This window comes from Apus apus, chromosome 2, assembly GCF_020740795.1.
Source record: "Apus apus isolate bApuApu2 chromosome 2, bApuApu2.pri.cur, whole genome shotgun sequence".
In the NCBI taxonomy this organism is placed as follows: domain Eukaryota; kingdom Metazoa; phylum Chordata; class Aves; order Apodiformes; family Apodidae; genus Apus; species Apus apus.
The window spans coordinates 29,580,948-29,600,626 of record NC_067283.1 but is presented as its reverse complement, the minus strand read 5'-3'; the positions used below and the strand labels follow the sequence as shown (position 1 = coordinate 29,600,626).

Below are 19,679 nucleotides of genomic sequence, written 5' to 3'. Positions count from 1 at the left end.
GTCCTCCTTGCAGCACACAGGGACTTTTTAAACGAGATCAGGTTGCTCAGAACCTCATCAATTCTTTGTAGCATCTCTGAGACACCAGAGTGGGTATTTCTCACAGGCTTATGAGAGTCTTATGGTTCAGTTAATGCCACAGAAAATTCAAACTCATTGCATCTGACCATGGTGCTTCATCTGTGCCTGCTACTCCTGCAGTTTACTCAGGGGCAGAGATGACAAGAGATAATCCTTCAAGGGCCCTGTTGCCTGTTTCAAGGTTAGTTGGCCTCAACAGGTGTTCTGTAGTCAGACCAAACTGCCAGCCTGTAAAAAATATGTGAATATGAAAGTCCATGCAACACCTAAATCTCTGGGCCCTAATGAGATCTCTGAGGTCAGAGAATTGCAGGTGTAGCCATGACATCTTCAAAAACATTTACTGTTTGTAAAAGCTGAACTGGCAGAAGCACCATTCTTCTGGTACAGGTTTTTATACTAGAAGTTTTGCAGTATTAGAGATACCACAGACACAGAACAACCCTATTGATTTTAAAAGAACTGGTACTGATTTGACCAAAAAAAAAAAAAAAGTTAATTACATGAAGGTCAGGGCTGCATACTCCATTGTAATTAAGTACGCTCTGAACATAATTTAAAAATGCAAATCAAATAGTCCTGTGAAATAAGAAAAAAGAACTTTCCTCCTTTCCTGTATTTTAAACAAAATTTTAAATAAGCGCTTAAGCAAAACTCAGACTGCATATTGAGACACTGGAATTTTTATGCTATATATGGGTGCCTAGGTGCAAAAAAATACATGCCTCTTGTGGTCAGTAAGGATCTGGTTGACAGAGCCTAGACAGATGTCTAGCTCACTCTGAAGTAGACATCTGTGTTGTGCCTTCTAAACATTCTAGGTTTTATACTCTACATTGCTTTTATTTTTACTGACTGTAATGAAAAAACAGTCATCTTAAAGTGGAAGCTATCTCACTTAAAGAATCCTTAAGGTTTATATTATAGGTTTGTGGGTTTTTAAACTCACTTTCCATGATATTTTGGGTTTTGTACAAACTTTTTTCCCATCCTCAGTGCCAGATCCTGAATTTACTATATTTATACATGAATTTGAGATGAATCAATATTGAAATAATACTTTTCACCAAAATTTTGGTCCAGTGGATTGGATGCATGTTCACTTTTTAAAATATCTTTAAAGATTAACAAATGTGTCCAGAGACAGGTTTCTTATAAAATTAATAGTTTTGGTTCTGTTTTTGGTCTGGTTTGCTTCTTTCAATTCAAGCAAGTCTTCTTGCTTGAATTATCTATGGCTATAAACTATATGGACAGAATAACTTTAATGTTATTGTGTATTCGTGAACTTTAATTTCATTTTGGTGTGCAATGACAATGTTTTGTGGTTTATTTCAATTTTTGGATGACCAGTAGGCTTTACAAAAGAACACCTGAACAGATTTTTAGGGGTAAATGGGTATGTAATCAACAAAATTTTTAACAGAGTGTAGTTCTTGAACAGTCTGTGATTATCTTAATACCTCTGAGTAATGTAACTCCAAAACCTACAGCAGTTCAGTTGGACTCCTTTGTATATACATAAAATATAAAATATTTATTTTCGGGGGAGGTCTAGTAAAATATACAGGAATTGAATAAACCCCATACAAGATATGCATAAAAATACTGGAAGAATCCTTCAATAAGAATCTCCCTGTTTAGAAACAAAAATAAGATTTAGTGACAGAAGGATGTTAGCTACTAGAAATGCAGGAAGTGTTTCTTTAAGATTAGGCTGTACACACAATGAAGCAGGAGAACTTCATACCTGTCTCACAGATGCTTCCGTGTTTCTATTCATACCATGTGTAGCACTTGCAATGTATGAATCAGATGACATACCAGACAATTTTGATATAGACTGCACATTTAAAATCAATGTTTGAAATTACTTTTTAAGGTGGATGTTATTTCCCATAGTTACAAACACATTTTTATTGCTAATTCATGAATAATAAAAACTAGACTTTCATTTGTTTTTTCAAGGCTGAGGATTCATTTTGCAAGACACTAATTATTTTGGCATAGCTATCAAGAGATAATGAGGCAGCAGCAAAGCTGATTATGGAATGTCCTGTGGTGTAATCATCTAATGTCGAATACATGTTACTTTATGTTCACTTCCCCAGAGTGATTGTTTTGCTTGAATTCTGAGCAGCCTAGCAGTCAGTCCATTGCAAATCTTGCATTAGAAGCCTCTCATTAAACCTCTGTACTGTGTTTAGTATTCTTCTGTGTTGCTTACAGCTAAAACATAATAACTAGGAAAACTAAAAAAGAGCATTCTACATACTATGCAAGGAAGAAGGCCACTTTTACTCTATTGAACTACGCTTCACGTTTACTCTGCCCTCGGTTCTACATGATGATTGGCCTAATGTAGAAAATCCACTGAATGCTTATAAGCTATACTGAAATAGAAAAGATTTCTAATTACACTAATTAAGGTAAAAATGTAAATATTAAAGGCAGCTGGTTGCGATACAAAATGAATAAAATCTCCACAGACAAACATGCTTACTATATTTTTGAGTAGTTTGTTCAGTCCACTCTTTGCAATGATTCTGTGGAAGGAAATTTCACTATAATCCAATGGAAATTTAGTTAATTAATATGTCACTTCATACTCGCCATTTTGAGTGTTTCTGCTTTTGTAAAGAGAAAGCCTGGAAGAACTTAGAGACCCCCTTATCTGGCTTATGTGGAGGTATAGACTTCTAAAAGGTTGATTTTCAGTTATTTTAGTCCAGTTTCCAGGGTGTTTCTGGGTTGTCTCAGTAGAATTTCATAAGCCAGTAGTGAATTGTACTGCATGCCTGCTAGGCACAGTATAGAAAGAAGCAGTTCTACCTAATTCAAATTTAGACACAACAAATGAGTGGAAAAGCAGAACGCAAGTAACAGAAACAAGAATCTCAGAGTTATCCTGCAAATCAGGACCAGTAATTGCAAATATCTCATGATTCTTACAGTAATATCCTGGGGTTTAGATTACAAAGTATGTGATTCTTAAGAAAATTAATAACTCACGTAATTAAAGAAGCACCTTGAAAATTTCCATTTGTTTTGCAACCCATATGTTTTTTATTTTTAATGTAGCACCTGATCTTTCCACAGAAACCTGGTATCTGTTCCCCTTTGGTCAACTTGGAGTGTCTGGGACCAGAAAAATATATTCCAAGCTTGTGCAATGTTTTTCCATATTGATCAGTATCCAGTGTCCCAGGGCACATTTTCTCAACAGAAATCACTTACTTCTTGTGCAGCCCAACTCTGCTAATTCTAAAATACATTTTTAAAATGTATCTTCCAGTTGACATTACACAGAACCGAATTTGTACACGGAGACAGACCTGTAAAATTGCTATAAATTCAGGGAAATCTTTACTAAGACATTGTCTCTTTTAGAAACTGTAAATTTTAGGTAGGGCTTGCTATTATGTGAACAAATATCTCAACATTTCTGTAAGACCATTAAATTTGCTTTCTGTAGTTAGTGGAATAGACTTGCCCTTAGCTATCCGATCAATTGCAAGGAAAAGCTGCTGCTCTTCCTTTTCCTATTTTTCCTATGCTTTTAAAAATATATGATTTTAAGGGGAAGCTAATTATAATCAAACAATGAGATACCTTTCTTTCTGAATTCTAAATATTAAAATCTTGGTTCTGCTTCTTGTATGCAAAATATTCTGTGCCACTCTTGATTATACATTATTTTGCCAAGGCCATAGCTTTGGTTCTGATGTTATGGGCCCAGCCCAAGTATCAACTGAAGCAATTGAGGCTCCATTTTTTCTCCACTTGTTTCTGGATTATATTTTAATAGCCCAGTGGGGAATTAGAAAAGTAATTACTTCTATTAAGAAGCTTAATTCAATGAAAAGACCCTTTCAAAGAACTTAATCTCAATTGACAGTTTATTGTGCCCTTAGAAAGCAATACAAGACTAGGGCATCAGCAAACCAAAGTGATGCTTCCTTGCAAGTGATTTTAAAGTCAGTGCTAATGATTTAGTTCTTTTGTGAATTATGCAACTTTTTTTTTTTTACTTTTTTTTCTTAGTTTTATTATATCAGTTCAGCTGGGAAAATTAGAATGCATCTAACTGCAGCATCACTTTCTATTATTGTTCCAATGCCTTGACAATTATTCTGAATGCCTTTTAGTAAGAAAGTTTTTTTCAAAGTTATTTTTCCTGATAATTAATACTAAATTATTCTTATTCAGGTGCATAATTTGAATGCAGATGCAATAGCTGTGATTTTGACCCATTACTATATTTTACAGCTTCTCAGCACTGCTTATTTCAGGATAAGTAATATCTCACTACCTCTTCTTTTCTGAAGACTGTAAATCTTCACTTTTTCAGTTGTTCTTCTGCACAAGTATCCAATGTAAAATATTACTAAAATCACATGACGTCCTTTTATGTCTTACAGATATTTAAAACAAAGGATATACCAAACTCACTGTTACATTTTTTTCTAGATGAGACATGATTATTAAGCAAATGAATTGCAGACAATAGAGCATTCTAACTGGGTGAATTTTATTGCATTCTCATCTTTCCTTTTTAGATACATTTCGTAATTCTCCTTCATTTACAGGTCATTAAACAAACTTTCTATTTCTCTGGTGTTTTCAGGATATTTTTCTATTTCCTCATTATCATTATTTGGTTTCTTAAAAATAAGGAAAGTTAATATGAAGTAATTTCATCTGGTTGCATCACTCAGCTTTTCCACTGACCTCTTTATTTAAGGTCATTTTTCATTACTCTTTGCATATATTCATGGAATCATTTTTTTTCTAAAAATTATATTAAAATACATTTATATAACACTAGCTATCAAAGCTCTCTCCATTTTCATATATCTAAGATCTGATCTGTAGCCTCTAATTACAAAAAAACCATCCCACCAACCTTCTTCATGAGTATTAATTTATCATATCATAGAATCTTGCAAAGGTTTGGGTTGGAAGGGAATTAAGAGATCATCTAGTTCCAACCCCCTTGCATAGGCAGGGACAGGTTGCTCAAAGCCCTGTCCAACCTGGCCTTGAACACTTCCATAACCTCCCTGGGCAACATGTTCTAGTGTCTCACCACCCCCACATTAAAGAATTTCTTCTAATGTCTAAACTAAATCTACCCTCTTCCAGCTTAAAACCATTACCCTTTGTCCTATCATTACACACACTGGTAAAAAGTTTCCCTCCCCAGCTTTCCTGTAGGCCCCCTTCAGGTACTGGAAGGCCGATATGAGGTCTGCCAGAGCCTTCTCTTCTCCAGGCTGAACAGCCCCAACTCCCTCAGCCTGTCTTCATAGGAGAGGTGCTCCAGCCCTCTGATCATCTTCATGGCCCTCCTCTGGACTTGCTCCGAGAGCCCTACGTCCTTCCTGTGTTGAGGGCTCCAAAACTGGACACAGTACTCCAGCTGGAGTCTCACAAATGTGGAGTAATGGGGCAAAATCACCTTCCTCAACCTGCTGGCCACACTTCTTTTGATGCAGCCCAGGACATGGTTGGCTTTCTGGGTTGCAAGTGCACACTGCCAACTCACATTGAGCTTTTCATTGACCAACACCCCAGGGCTTTCTCCTCAAGGCTGTTCTCAATCCATTCTCCTCCTAACCTGTGTTTGTGCTTGGGATTGCCCCAACCAAAGTGCAAGGCCTTGTTGAACTTCATGAGATTGTCATTGGCCTACCTCTCCAGCCTACCAAAGTCCCTCTGGAAGGCATCCCTTCCCTCCAAGTTTGTCAGCCACACCACACAGCTTGGTGTCATCAACAAACTTGCTGAGGGTGCATGTAATTTCACTGCCCAGGTCACTGACAAAGATGTTAAACAGCACCGATCCTAGTACCAACCCCTGAGGAACACCACTGGTCACTGCCCTCCATCTGGACATTGAGCCATTGATCACTACTCTCTGACTGTCAATCCATCAACTTAAATGGATTAATTCCTACCAATGTATCACGAATGGTATAATTTAATAACTTTTAACTGATTTGTGATATTTCATTAGAAACTTATAGTGTGAATTGAGGGATTTAAAATTATAACTGAGGGGTTTTTTTATTTGCTGTGGTTTTCAGTCAAATCAAAGCTCAGCATTTCTCCTAAATAAGGGGCACTTTTCCTTAAATAAGGGGAGAAGCAGGTCTTACATCTTCTGATAAAATCTGGCTACCATGGCAATAGGTCAGCCCCTCAGACTGAGGAAGTAGCTCAGTTATTTAAGAAGTAGCTTTGAGCAATTAAAGATTGTTAAAATTGTTTCACTGCAGCCTTTCTATTTAACATGGAAATGTGTCATTGCATGGCCAGCTTTGCCACAAGTCCTTAGTGGTACCTTGAAAAACATGTGAAGATCTATGAGTCTCTGGAAGGGCTGCACTGTTAAGTTCAGCATTTCCACTAAATCAAGTGGGGACTAGTTGATAAGGTGCTCTTATGTCTTAGTCTTTCTAACATTAACAACAGCTTTGCAAAGAATGAATTTTTCAATAAATACTCTGTCACCTTTGTTAAAAGCAATCTGAAATTGGGTTTTTAAAAGCACAGTGCCATTTACATAAAACTTGAATTTCCACTCATCTCTCAAAAAAAAGTATATTCTATGTTTAAGATGACCATCACAGAATTGAAAAAATAAACAAAAGTGAGGAAGTTGGACTCTGGCATTTTCAAGCCACACTCTATCAGAAGGTGATTCAGGTGAGAAGCTGGAGAAGACTGTATCTTGTCGCAGAGCCATATATACTGCAGGAGGTCTGCTGGCTGCAGCATTATTTGGAATTGTTAAGCAGGATGGTACCTCTCTTCTGCACCAGGCCTACTTTCCTCAGTATCTATGTCAGATAAAGCCTCCTACAGAAGGATGAGGGACCAATCAATAAAGAGTAAAAGTGGTGGATAAGGTCTGAAATTCCTACTCACAAGTGCTACAACACTATACCAAGAATAACTGTATGCGGGTGGAAGACTGTTCATACATATGCAAAAGAAACTAGTTTCCAGATAATATGCCTGAAAATATAACTAATAGAAATGAGCAAAATTTTCAGCATCAGGACCACTTTTTTATTCTGAGACGGGCTGCACATATTTATTTATATTAGCAGACAGGCAGCAGTAATTCCATTCAAGACAAAGACTAGTCTTGAAAATAAGCGCTCATCAAAGTGTTTGTTGTACATTGAAATAGACTCAGCATTGCCAAGGTATTAAAACTAAAATATAATAAAAACTGCTAAAGTAATTACAGAAAATGGAGGAAGCATTAAATTAGTTCGTATACTTAAAATCTGAGTATACAATAATTAGCCTAAAATGTGTAATTAAGATTTCCATTCAGGCAATATCAAATGCATGTATTGTACCTATTGTTTTATTACATAATTTTACTTTAATTTAGCTTTTAGAAAAAAACATCTCCTTCACCACATAACTTAAGGTTGGAGTTTACATAAGCTGGAAGAATATACACAGTCCCATGGACTCAATTTACATTAAAAACCAAACCAGATTTGATAGTGTATTTGCTGGCCACTATAAGTATTCATATCAGAGAAACTCATTGCTCCAGATAATTTTAATCTAGAGAAGTAAATAATATATAAAAGAAGATAAAGGACTTCCTCCAAAAACTGTAAATGATTGATTAATAAAGTAGGCAAACATAGAATCTAACTAAGGGGTTCTTGCATCTTGCTGCTTAATGCTAAATTCTGTATCTCTTCTCTTTAAAACTTCTTGGAAACCTGGAGTTGCCTATATTCACATATTCAAAATGGGGCTAGGCTTCATAGTTGAGACATTATGGCAGTTCATGTAAAAGCTGAACTAGAGACAAAAGCAGATTTATACCATAGTCCTTTAAAAAGCCTTATTTGATAGACCTTTCAGACAATATCCAACAGGAATTCACATCATCTTCAAAAGCATCAGCATTTATTTTTAAAACTTGTCAGGAGAAAGTGACAACATAAAAGTTAGAATAACTTGTTTCAAACCTTTTCTCAAGGTGTTCAAGCCTCCACCTCCCCCTATGCCAGAGTTTTAGTATTCAGTGTGGTCTTGACAAGATCTGTCTCTGTCACTTCTTATGAGTTAAAGAACAGAAATCATTTTGCATCAAAATGCAGTTAAAGACATGGTTTTATAGACTTCCTAGGTGGAAAGGCAACCTAGATCTCCAAAGAAACAGAAAATAGAATCAAATTATTTGCCCTTCTGGAGAAGTACCACTAGAGTACCGTTCCTGTGGTTTTGGTTGAATTCATCTTTTCTATGTTGGTTGGGGTTTGCAGGCAGTGAAGGTGATTAATTATCTTCCTGTGAGTAAAGATTTGTGAGTTTGTGTCCCTTCAGGAAGAGAAGTCTGAACTGGGGCACTCATGTACTTCAACTGCTGAGCAACCCTTGGGCAGCCTGCTCTTGGTGATGCTATTTCAGCCAGGAACAGGTGACTTCCAGAGATGCCTTCCAACTTCAGCCATTCTGAGATTTTTGAAACATTACCTCTTTGCCCTCTGGCTCTATTTCTGAGTGACTGCAATCAGTTCCCCTGTGGTTTGTACAGACCTTGATTGTGTCTTTACAGTGGGAATGATTGAAACATGACTCCTATACTTAGTCTCCCAAAGGGGATATGAAAGAAAATGTCCCACTGAAGGCCTAGGCATTGATCTGTTAAGAACTAGAAAATATAAGAAAGTTGTGGACATCTTTCAAATTAGAACTGTAGCTGCCCAGGGATTTTTTTTTTTTTCTGACTGAATACTTGAGGTTTGTCATGTTGAGGGAGGATTTTAAAAATTGCAGTCTTCAATCACAGTGGTGGTTTTATGTACATAGATCCTAGATGTCAGTCATGTAATGGATCAACAGCAGAACTGGAATATACAACACGACTATCTAAGCCCACCACTGAATGCTTTACTCTCGGGGTCCTGCTGCTCCCAAAACCCACTTCCTTTATTTTCATCCTATTTATACACTGTAAATCTAGAATAAACTGTGTTGGTAGCGGTGACAGTGCAAGTAGATCAGAAATTAGCTTTTAAATAGTGTGTACTGTAAACTAAAGTACAAGGGCAAATGATGATTTGATAAATTGCTAATTTTTTCCCTGAAATCTGTACGTGAATCTGTTCCCAGAGGAGTGAAATATGTTTTTTGTTAAATATTTTTGACTGCATGTTTAAAACGTGAAAAAATGTAAGCATTTTAATGATAGTAGGAAGTATTGAAAAATAAAAAAGTTTACTCTGTTAACTTTTAATAAAATGTATATAAAAATTAGTTACTTGAAGTATCTGCAGTGTAACACTGATATGTGTATTATGTATAAATACTTATAATAAGGATATCACTGGGCTAGGACAGCATAACAAGGTACATCAAAGAAAAACATGCTTCTTTAAGGATCTATTTTAGATACAGCAAAATATCTTTTAGTATATTATTATGTTGTTCAACTGATTTAAATAGATCCCTGACCTTTCATGAAAACACAATTTCATAAAGAGATAAAAATATTCATAAATTCCACCAAAAATATGTAAAAATCTGAGATTTAAGTGCTAGCTAGCCACTGTTCACCATTTTTCATTTCTCATCTTTCTCTAATTGCTTTAAAACCACTAGAAGTTTATTTTTTAAGTCTATTGGTGGCTTCCTTCTTACTTAGAGAAAAAAAACCCTTTTCTTCAATTTTTTTCGATGTTGACCTCACCTTTTCTGCTTTTCATACTTACTTTTCACTGCCACAAACCATCGTGGAAGACATGCTATTCTTTGTCTTCATTCCATCAACCTGCAGGTAATCATTGCTTTTGAAGTAATTAAATTAAATTAATTATTTCTTCTCTCCTATTTATTTTATTTTAATTTCCTTTTATAGATGTCTTCCTAACCATTTCTAATTCAATTCACTTTTAGTTATAATAGCATATGTACCTCTCAAATATATAGTATAGTAATACCTAAACTCTTCAGTCTGGATGCTGATTGTATTGTTAATTGTTCTCTGCAGTCAAGTATACTGTAATAAGTATAGTTTGATACACATCTCTGGCTTACTAACATAGTATATCTCCTTCTCTGTACTGTTCTTCCAAAATACTCCTCTCTTGAACCCATTTAAGGAAAACACGAATGCAGTAGGTCTAATTAGTTGGTTAAGTCTAATTAGGAAAGGAGTGCAAAGTTTCAATTCTTTTAATTGACTTGATTGTTTTATGACAAGTTACACATATATAATGAGAGACAGGCATGTGTGTAGTCTTTAATTTCAACTGTACTTTAAAATAATTTCTTACAATTCTTGTTCTTTTTGTGGTGCTCACTTTTTGTAGGGTTTTTTTTCAAGCTAAGTAAATGGTAATACCATTAGCTGTCTATATATTTCTTCTTCTCTTTGCTCTTTACCTTGTGCTGTATCAACCAGGAAAATATTACCGTTTTCTTTTATGGTTTACCCTAAGTGTATTTTCATGGAAGTTCCTAGATTAAATTCACCCCATGAATCCTTACTCTGTTTCTCTGTTCATTATTGATTCCTTAGTTCTTTAGTCAACTGTTCTCTCTTGTCCTTGCAAGCTCTGCACCTTTGTTCTGTCATAAACCACTCTGTACTAATACATGTTTAAGAATAATCCATAAAAGTTCTATACTGCCTCTGTAGTAGGTATGTGTTCTGTTCTGCACTACCTCTGTCAACTTATAAATCAAGGAAACAGTAGCTGTCCTCATTTCTGTTCTGTTTTGTTCCTCTCACCAGAAACAGCATAGGGAGATGATTCTTACAATTTTTTCTATGTATTTTTTGAAACATGAATCCTACTGTTGCCCTTTCATTGATCTACCTACAGGAAGCACACATGCAGCCATGATGTTAAACATAAGCAACATTAGCAAAGCAGAATGCAGAAAAAATGTTGAAAACAGAGGAAGACAGGACAACAAAACAAAGAATCCCTCAATGTGTCTTTAATTTTGTATTTTAGTAACAGGAATGACCTCTGCACAAGATGCATCTAGTGAACTAAAAGCATCTAAATTTAATAATTCTGTCCACCAGGCTTTTTTAATGATTACCATTGATCAGAGACTATATTACACTTCTGTTGATGCTGACCTAAGTTTAAAATAAAACAAAAAGGCTTGCTCCAACAAGTTACATTGTTGTTGAATGTTAAATAGTAAGTCCAAAATGTGTGTTAATATTCAACAAATGTTTAAGGACGTGTCATATCTTTTCAAACAGTTGAGACAGTTCAGTAAATGTACAGATGGTGATTAATGTATTTAAAAAATCTTTAACAATATAAAGCTATATTTGAGATGTTTCATATATCTTTTTTTAAAATGTCTGCTAGCCATATGCTTCTCTTTTATATCCTGCATATATATATATATATATATATAGTGAAATGTAATGAATAAATTATGCGTGTTACTGTTACGACATGTCAAGAAATAGACAGTAAATGCATTTTGCCCCTTGCCTCTTGCCCCAGTAAAGTACTAAAGAATTTGTATAGGGCTTAGTAGTCTTCATATTATAGCATTTCAGAATGAGTGAGCTATCAGACATCTGCTTCTTAGGTAATCTTTAATAGTGTCTATTCAGACTGAACAAACATTTCTCATTTAGTATGACTAAGGGCTCATTCCTGCATTCAGTTGAACCCAATGGCACCTTTCACGCAGATTTTATTGGTTTGTCAACCCATTGCCTGATGATATCTCTTAAAATCTTCCCACTGAGTTAAGATGGTTTATCTGAGGTCCACCTCTGAAATAGAAACAATAGAGGGGGAAAACTGCATGTGTAGATTGAAAGTAAAGATGAGAGTAAATTGCAAAGAAAAGAATAGTTTTAAATTCACTGAAAGGTGCTTCACGATACTGCATTTGTCTGTATTTCTTTTATACTTATCATTCTTTCCCTTGCAGTATCAGAGACAATAGTATAAAATCAGAGTACAAACAAATACATTAGCATTTCAAGTATTGTTACACTCATACAAAAATCTATATAATCTCCGGCTCATCTAGGCTTGTCCAGTCTTGCAAAGGGAGGGCTTTGGGAACACCTAACAGTAGCTTGCAAAGGCAGAAACATGCTCTTCATAGTTATTCGTGGTGGGAAGACAAGAGGTTATAGGCATAAATTGAAATGAGAGGTTCAGATTGGATATAAGAAAAAACTTCATCACCATGAGAACAGCCCAGCACTGGAACAGGCTGTCCCTGTCCTTTGAGGGTTTCAAGATCCAACTGAATAAAGCCCCAAACAACTTGGTCTGATCTCATATTTCATCCTCAGTAGAGATCTCCTGAGAGCCTTTTCAGCGAGAATTATCCTATGATCCACTATGCAAGGCTGATCTACAAAATACTGAATAGAGGCAGATAACAACACACTCGAGCTATTGGCTGCTCTGCTGTTCATATACTCCAGCCTGGTGTTGGCTTGCTTTGCTGCCAGGGCTCACTGCTGCCTCATGCTCAGCTTGCAGTCTGCCAAAGGCCCAGGGTTTTTTCAACAGTATTGCTCCCCAACCAGGTGGTGTCCAGCCTGGCCCTATCACAGCAGAGCTTTTCTTTCCTAGTCCAGGGCTTTGCCTCTTCTCTTGTCAAATTTTTCAACACTCCTGGCAGCCCATCCTCCAGCATGCATAGGTTCCTCTGCATGGTAGTCCTGCAAAAACCAGGGTAAGTACCACCCATTGTTGTCCTTTCATAGAACTATAGAATGGCTAGGGTTGGAAGGAGCCTTAAAGATTATCAGGTTGCTCAGAGCCCCATCTAACCTGCCTTGAATACTTCCAGGGATGGGGCTTCCACACTTCCCTGGGCAATCTGTTCTAGTTCAGTCAGTTCATCACAGAGGACAGTCAGATTGATTAGGTTAGATTTATCCTTGGTAAATTCATGTTGATTGTTCCCACACACTATGTTCTTTATGTGCCTCAAAATGTGCTACAAGAGGGCTCACTCTAGGATTCTCCCAGGGGCAGAAGTGAGGCTGACTGATCTGTAGCAGTTAGGGAAACCAGCAAATATGCCTGTAGAACAGTGTTAATCCAACAGATATTAATTTAAATGCTTCCAGTCTTACATCTTGATTGCACTAATAAAGAAGAGCTAAAGATTTGGTTAGAATATCTGGTATACTAGAGAACAAATTCACAAACAATAGTTCTGCTGATTAATGTAATTTTCTCTGACTTATCAACAGTCCTTGATTTTCTCAAGTACAAATATTTGCTCTGTTGCATATTTTACTTTAGCTACCATAGATTTTTTTTAATATATCTTGAATGAGTGGTATCAGACCTACAAATGCCTCTGAATATTTAACAAATTTGTTCCCCCTTGAACTGTGCAAATAACTATGCTACTCTATGTACTAAGTGTATTGTACATAATATTCTATGCCATATCCTTATCTCAGCAATGGTTAATGTAAAGTGAGGTAAGCTATTACTTTACTACTAATTGACTGTGAATTTGGTAATTCTAGGAGGGAGCAGTATAGTCCTACTGTATATTGACATTTCCTGATGAAAATAGACCAAGTATGGAAGTCCTTTGTGAAAGATGTTTTTTCACTGTGTTCCATTTTCTTCACAAAAGCCTTCATAAGCTGTAAGAATGGCCTAAGTTTGATGAATTAAGATTTTAGAAGTTTCCTCTTTTTCTTTAGCAAATTTGGTGAACTATATTTACTTCTGGTAACCATATATTCTGAAACAGATTTTATTTATATGTAGCTTGCTGTTATCCCAGCTGTACTCATATAGAGTTTTCAAACTAGTTTTCAATACTTTGCACCTGTGACTTTGTACAGTCATGCTACCACTGAATTCAGATTTGGAAGACCAAACCCTGTTTCTCCCAGAAGTACTACAAACACTGCTGATTATTTATATTGTTGCAACTTCTCAGTAGCAAATAAAAAATACTGGAGACTGAGACTTGGTTTTGCTATTAAGATTCTTCAGTTTGGTGCTTCTCTCCTTCATGAATGATACCAAGACTTAAGGCTTCGAGTTTTTAATAAAGGCTTATTAAATGAGCAACCTAAAGTCATGCTTAGCAACACTAAATATCCAAACATAGATCTAAGGATATAGTATAATAAATTTAATATTTAAAATTCTGGCTGTGGATTCTAGACATCTGTTATTTTCTTTGCTGTGAGGGAGTGAGCTGTTAAGAGACAAACTTTCTGCATATTTCAATCTGCTTATAGTGGGAGCTTGATTAAAGGAGGACAGGAGCACATATAGCATTCTGCTTCTAGAACACAACACAGCTTTGCATTGAAACCAGAACAAAGCTGCTCACATGAATGTGCAACTCCCAAACACTGTCACCAAGCTCCATGCTGAGGAAGCAGCTCTTAGCCATCAGCCATATTTCATTTATCCCCCATCCCTGACATATGCTTAAAACTGCACGTACTACAAAAACCATGTTTCTCAGGCTACCTATCTGGATAGCAATCTACCTAAATCTTTTCCAGTGCGAACAAAACCTCTTAATGTTAGTGTCCCTTTAATTTGGCATCTGTTACACTGATGTGTAAAAAGGGTATGTAGCAAGAGGACAAGGGGCAATGGCCTTAAACTAGAGCAGGGCAGATTTAGATTGGGTATCAGGAAGAAGTGCTTTACAATGAGGGTGGTGATGCACTGGAATAGGTTGCCCAGAGAGGTGGTGGAGGCCCCATCCCTGGAGACATTCAAGGTCAGGCCTGAGGAGGCTCTGAGCAACCTGACCTAGTTAAAAATGTCCCTGCGCACTGCAGGGGGGAGGGAGGGCTGGATTAGATGACCTTTACAAGTCCCTTCCAACCCCAGACATTCCATGATTCTATGATCTTTCACAGCTCAGTTGCAGTGAGTTGGCTTTGGCATAAGGGTTGCTGCTTTTCTAAGGCAAATGTGTAATGAAGGGGTCAATTTTCCTACCAGACTACTTCTGGTGTCACAGAACCTCCACATTTAACTTCAGAGTTTCAAAGCTACAAATGTCAATGGAGTTGCCTTTCCACAGTGCACATGAACTTGCTGGACCTTTTCCATTGCAATAAGAAGTGAAGTTGGACACTACTGCAGTGTGCAGGAGAAGAGAACAGGAAAGGGTCATCATAAGCAAGTATATGAAAGTTGTGCACAGCATTTAAAAATGGTTGTTATTGTGAACATAGCAATTTTCACTTTACTATGACTTTATATAACTGAGAGTGCTTGTAATAAATTTTGAAGGCAACATGGTCATTCAAAACCATCCCCCCGTTCCCCAAACTACTAAATCAAGCATTTTATTGCAAAGCCCATTAAACTTTTGTGTTGTACTGCAAATAAGTAACTATTCACTGTACTTCAGTGTTTTGATCCATAATTAGTAACTTGAGACTCAAATATACCAGGACAGAATTCCTTCTCTGGGAGAAAAAGGATCTCTCTAAATCAGTGTTTTAAAGGGAAAGCAATACCTCAAACATGTGAGACTAAAGCCAAGTACTCATCATGTGCTACTATAAGCTGCTGTTTTGGAATGATAAGCTTGGCTACTGGATCTGAATTTAAAGGCTAATGTGTGATACACCTCTTAGAGCATATTTTAAAAAAGTTATAGAGAAATTTTTGCTTCTTTTGGTTTTGTGCGCAAATGAGGAAAGATGAATGGATTTTTTTTAATAGATTGTGAGATTTTAAGAATCATCAAAACTATATCACACTGAAGTTTGAGTTGTGAATGCCTTTATATTGGTGTATGTTATAAATATATATCTATTGAGTTACATAACATGAAAATAAATTTTACTTGTATATTTGAAGCTCATCTATATATTTAAACTTGTATTAAATAAAAAGCTGGAATGCTAATGAGCTTGGGAAATACACTAATTTAAAACAGTTAAATATCTTCTACCGTTTGTGTAGACGCTAATTTACAAACATTAGGTACCATCTAGTCTGAGGAAACCACTTACAGTACTGTACATGAATTAAGGAGTTCTCCTTTAAGAAATAAAAAATCTTTATAAACAAAATTGTGCTGGCAAGGTTTTACATGGTTACTAACATAACATAAAGAGGATGCCGAATATTTCTAGCGCTTGTGGGCTGCGTGAAAATCGAACCCTTCAAATGCAGACTCCAGAAAGGAAGAATGTATGGATGTACAAAACTAACAAAAGAATCATGGAAAAATGCTTTGTATTTTCATATTCCTGTGGTGTTATTATTATATTAAATAATTAGCAGCATACCAAATTTCATCTAGATTCCCTGAAACGCCCTGCAAAGTTGAAGGTTTTCTTCAGTGCCATAACAAAGTGAATTTAGATAGGAACTGATGGTCATTATAAACAACTAAACCACCACGTTCCCAGCTCATGTTCTGAGGCTAATCTGGGAGTGGCACCCAAGACCTGGGGAAGACGGAAGTTTGGCAGTGTGTGTACTGCTTAGAAATCTGCCAGTGTTTCAGTGCAATTGCTTTTGGTCAAGACATTAAGCACACTGGGAACCTGTCAGTGAAAGTTTCATCAGCTGCCTTGTTCTGTGTAATTGGGAGGCACTGGCATAAAGACATCTGCAAATTCTTTTGGGCCCTAGCTCTGTTGCCGCTACCTACAGAGACATTCCCGAACACGTGCTGGAGGAAACCGGGAGGGGGGAGAACAGGGCAGCATTTCGTGCCTGAGACTCGCGGAGGTCCCTCAGCAGCGACGGCCAAATGCAGGCTGCCGAGCCGGGCACGGCTGCCAGCTGCTGAGGCGGCTCCTGGACGCCGAGCCCGTCACCGGGCCGGCCTGGCCGGGGGTCAGCGGCTGCCGCGGGCCGGCCGGAGCCGCGGCGGCGAGAGCGCAGCCTCCTTCGGCCCCTTGAGCTGCGGCCCCCGCCGGCGCAGGGCCCGCGCACCTGCGTGGGAGCTGCTCCGCGCCCGCCTCCTCCTCCCGCCGCCCCACGGCAGCGCGCTCAGCGAGGGCGGCAGGTACGCGAGGGCGGCCGCTGCACAGGTGCGCAGGGCGGGCCGCACACAGCTCCTCCGCGCCTCGCTGATACAGCTCCGCTGCCTCTCAGCGGACGGAACCGGCAGTCCGGCGGGGCCACCGGGTAAACTTTGGGTAAGTGTTGCGCGTGTGCGGGGGCAACCTCTTTCAGCGCCGGGGGGAGAGGTGCGGAGCGATGCGCGGGTCTTCCCGCACCGCCGCCTGACCGCAGAGCCGACGCTGGGCCGAGGAGTGGGCGGGTGGCGCCCGGGGGTGCCGGACAACAGGTACCGCAGCTGCGCTGGGGCGCGGGAGGGGCCGTGTGTGTGTGTCGCCTGTCCCCTCCCCCCTGCCGCCCGGCCAGAAAGGGGGTGGGAGATGTGCTGGCGTACAGCCGCTTAAAGCCGCGCGGCCCGGCGGTGGCTGCCTGTTCCGGGAGGAGGACGGCTGTCGGGATCCGCGCTGCGCCGCGGAAGGCGGCGGGGAGTGGGGAGGAGGACGGCGGCGGCCCCTCAGGGCCGGGCGCTCTGAGCTGCGGCAGCCGGCGGCGGGGCGGGGGGGCTGGCGGTGGCTCCGGCGGTGGCCGGGCTGGATGGCCGCTTCCCGCGGCTGCCCAGGGCGCCGGGCTCTCTCGCATCCCAGGGCCGTGCGTCTCCTCCTGCATCGCACTGCAGTAAGTTCGCGAGTCGCTGGGCGGCTGAACTGCTTGCAGTCGCGGAACCGGGGGTGGGGGTGGGGGGGATGGGGGGGCGGTCTGTGTACGGGTGTGTGTGTGGACGTAGCGGAGGGGCTAGGCAGAAAGTTAGAGCTGACCGTGCTGTGAATTTGTCACGAGTCGTGGCCTTGGTTTCTAGTTAATGGCAGTTTGCCTCGTTGACCTGCATCACTTCGCTCAATCTCAGTCAGTGTCCTGATGCTGCCTGGGCTTTCGTGGATAGCTGGGATCAAACCGGTGGATTGCTGAAGCGGGCAGTGCGGGTGCGAACGTAGCGAGTGCGGGAAACAAAAGATGTATCTACAAACTTATGCTTTGAAGGCTGGTCTGCTGCAACTTTGAGTGTTGATGTGACACACTGCCTGTCTGAGGGTCTTTTCAAAGAAGAATTTAAAATCCTGTACTAATTGAGAAAGCTTTCCCTTTCTTAATTCAATTTAGATATGGCTTATTCTTGTTTTGTGTGGTACAGTGCTTTCTGATTCATTTTGTCGAAAAGAGATTTATATGTTGGGTGTGCATGTAATTAAATTTTTCATTGCGAGTATCCTGGTTTTGAAATGGGTGAAAGGTTTACTCGGAAGAGTACTGTGTAAGTGTTTTATTGTGTTGTGTTGTTTCCCCCCCCCCCTCCCAACAAACCCATTATAGGGTCTTCAGTTAATTCTTTTGATTTGACTGCTCTTCGACAAATTTAGTGAGAACTTTATTAAATTTTCAAAAGCAGCTTTATCTGGTTGGTGTAACTTTAAAAAGCAGATAAAATACGCTTGTAAAATCCATGTTGTAAAGTAAGAAAGGCAATGCAACAGGATGAGGAAACCCAGTAATTCTTGGAGGACAAATAGTTTGTTGTGTTTTGGTTTTTTTTAAGCCACTAAACATTTCTTCTACTCCCATTTAGGTCAAATGACCTAATGTAGCAAAGTAATGGTATTTGTTCTTTGCATTTGAATGGTATAACACTTCCACATATATAAAAATGTTACGCATCTGAAAAAAATAATTACCAAGAACCTAATACGCATTCCCAAATGATTGGACTTGTGCTATGCTTTATGGATAAAATGACAGGAAGAAGTTCCATGTTTCTCTGTGAAGTGGTAATCCAGTAGAGCTCAGAGTCTGAAAAGCCTGTCTGGTACAGAATGAGAACAAGCATCAAGAATCATGGGGCATCACAGAGCAGTGCTTTTCTCCTGGGGCTTATGTTGTCCCTTGTTCATTTGTCAAGATGGAAAGACTTTGTTGTTTATCACAGCAGGGAAGTTATGAAAGAATTACTCAGTCTGAAACGTGTGTGGAGTGAGATATTTTATGCAGTGAATTTGAAATACTTACGGCCCAGATCTGTTAATCCCGTTTAGGTGCCTGCAAGCAACTGAAGTTGCTGCTTTTAAGCAAGATTAGGAAAAAATACATTTCCTTATGTTTGTTTAAAAAGAAATTTATGCAAACTGAAGTAATCTTTCTGTAAACACCTGTAGGTGTCTAGAAGAACTCAAAGAACAGCATTCAGTAGAAATACGTAACTGAACAGATAAGTTACTTTGTAAGAGTTTATGCAGTTTGAAAGTAACAAAGTTAATATCTGTTTTGAAGAGCACTAGACATAAGGATTTTTATTTATAGAAAGATGCTGTCCTGTTTCTGCTCTTCAACAGAGTATCATTCAGGTGACATTATTGAACAGATCTAAGTATCTTTTGCCAATGGAATGAGATCAGTGAAACAGGAATGAGGAGAACAATGCATGCTAGAGCAGCATTTTGATAAAACAGAGTATAATACAACACTTTTAGAGTAAAAGCACTAATAGGTCAACACTGGAAAACTTGAAAGTCAGTCAGCTACATGGCTGAACTA

General features: G+C 38.8%; 1 protein-coding gene across 7 annotated transcripts in view; it reads left to right on the top strand.

The window, feature by feature from the left end:
- The window catches only part of DGKB (diacylglycerol kinase beta), a 356,804-nt gene that overhangs the window by 7,732 nt on the left and 329,393 nt on the right, over window positions 1-19,679 (top strand). For 3 of the 7 annotated variants that reach the window (XM_051609483.1, XM_051609484.1, XM_051609479.1), the window contains exon 1: window positions 17,169-17,233. The exons of 2 other annotated variants lie outside the window; for them this stretch is intronic. The gene's annotated coding sequence lies outside the window, so the exon portion shown is untranslated. Of the gene's footprint in view, window positions 1-17,168; window positions 17,234-17,692; window positions 17,772-19,679 lie in introns of those variants that run through there. 2 more of the 7 variants (XM_051609485.1, XM_051609480.1) reach the window with 1 other exon arrangement.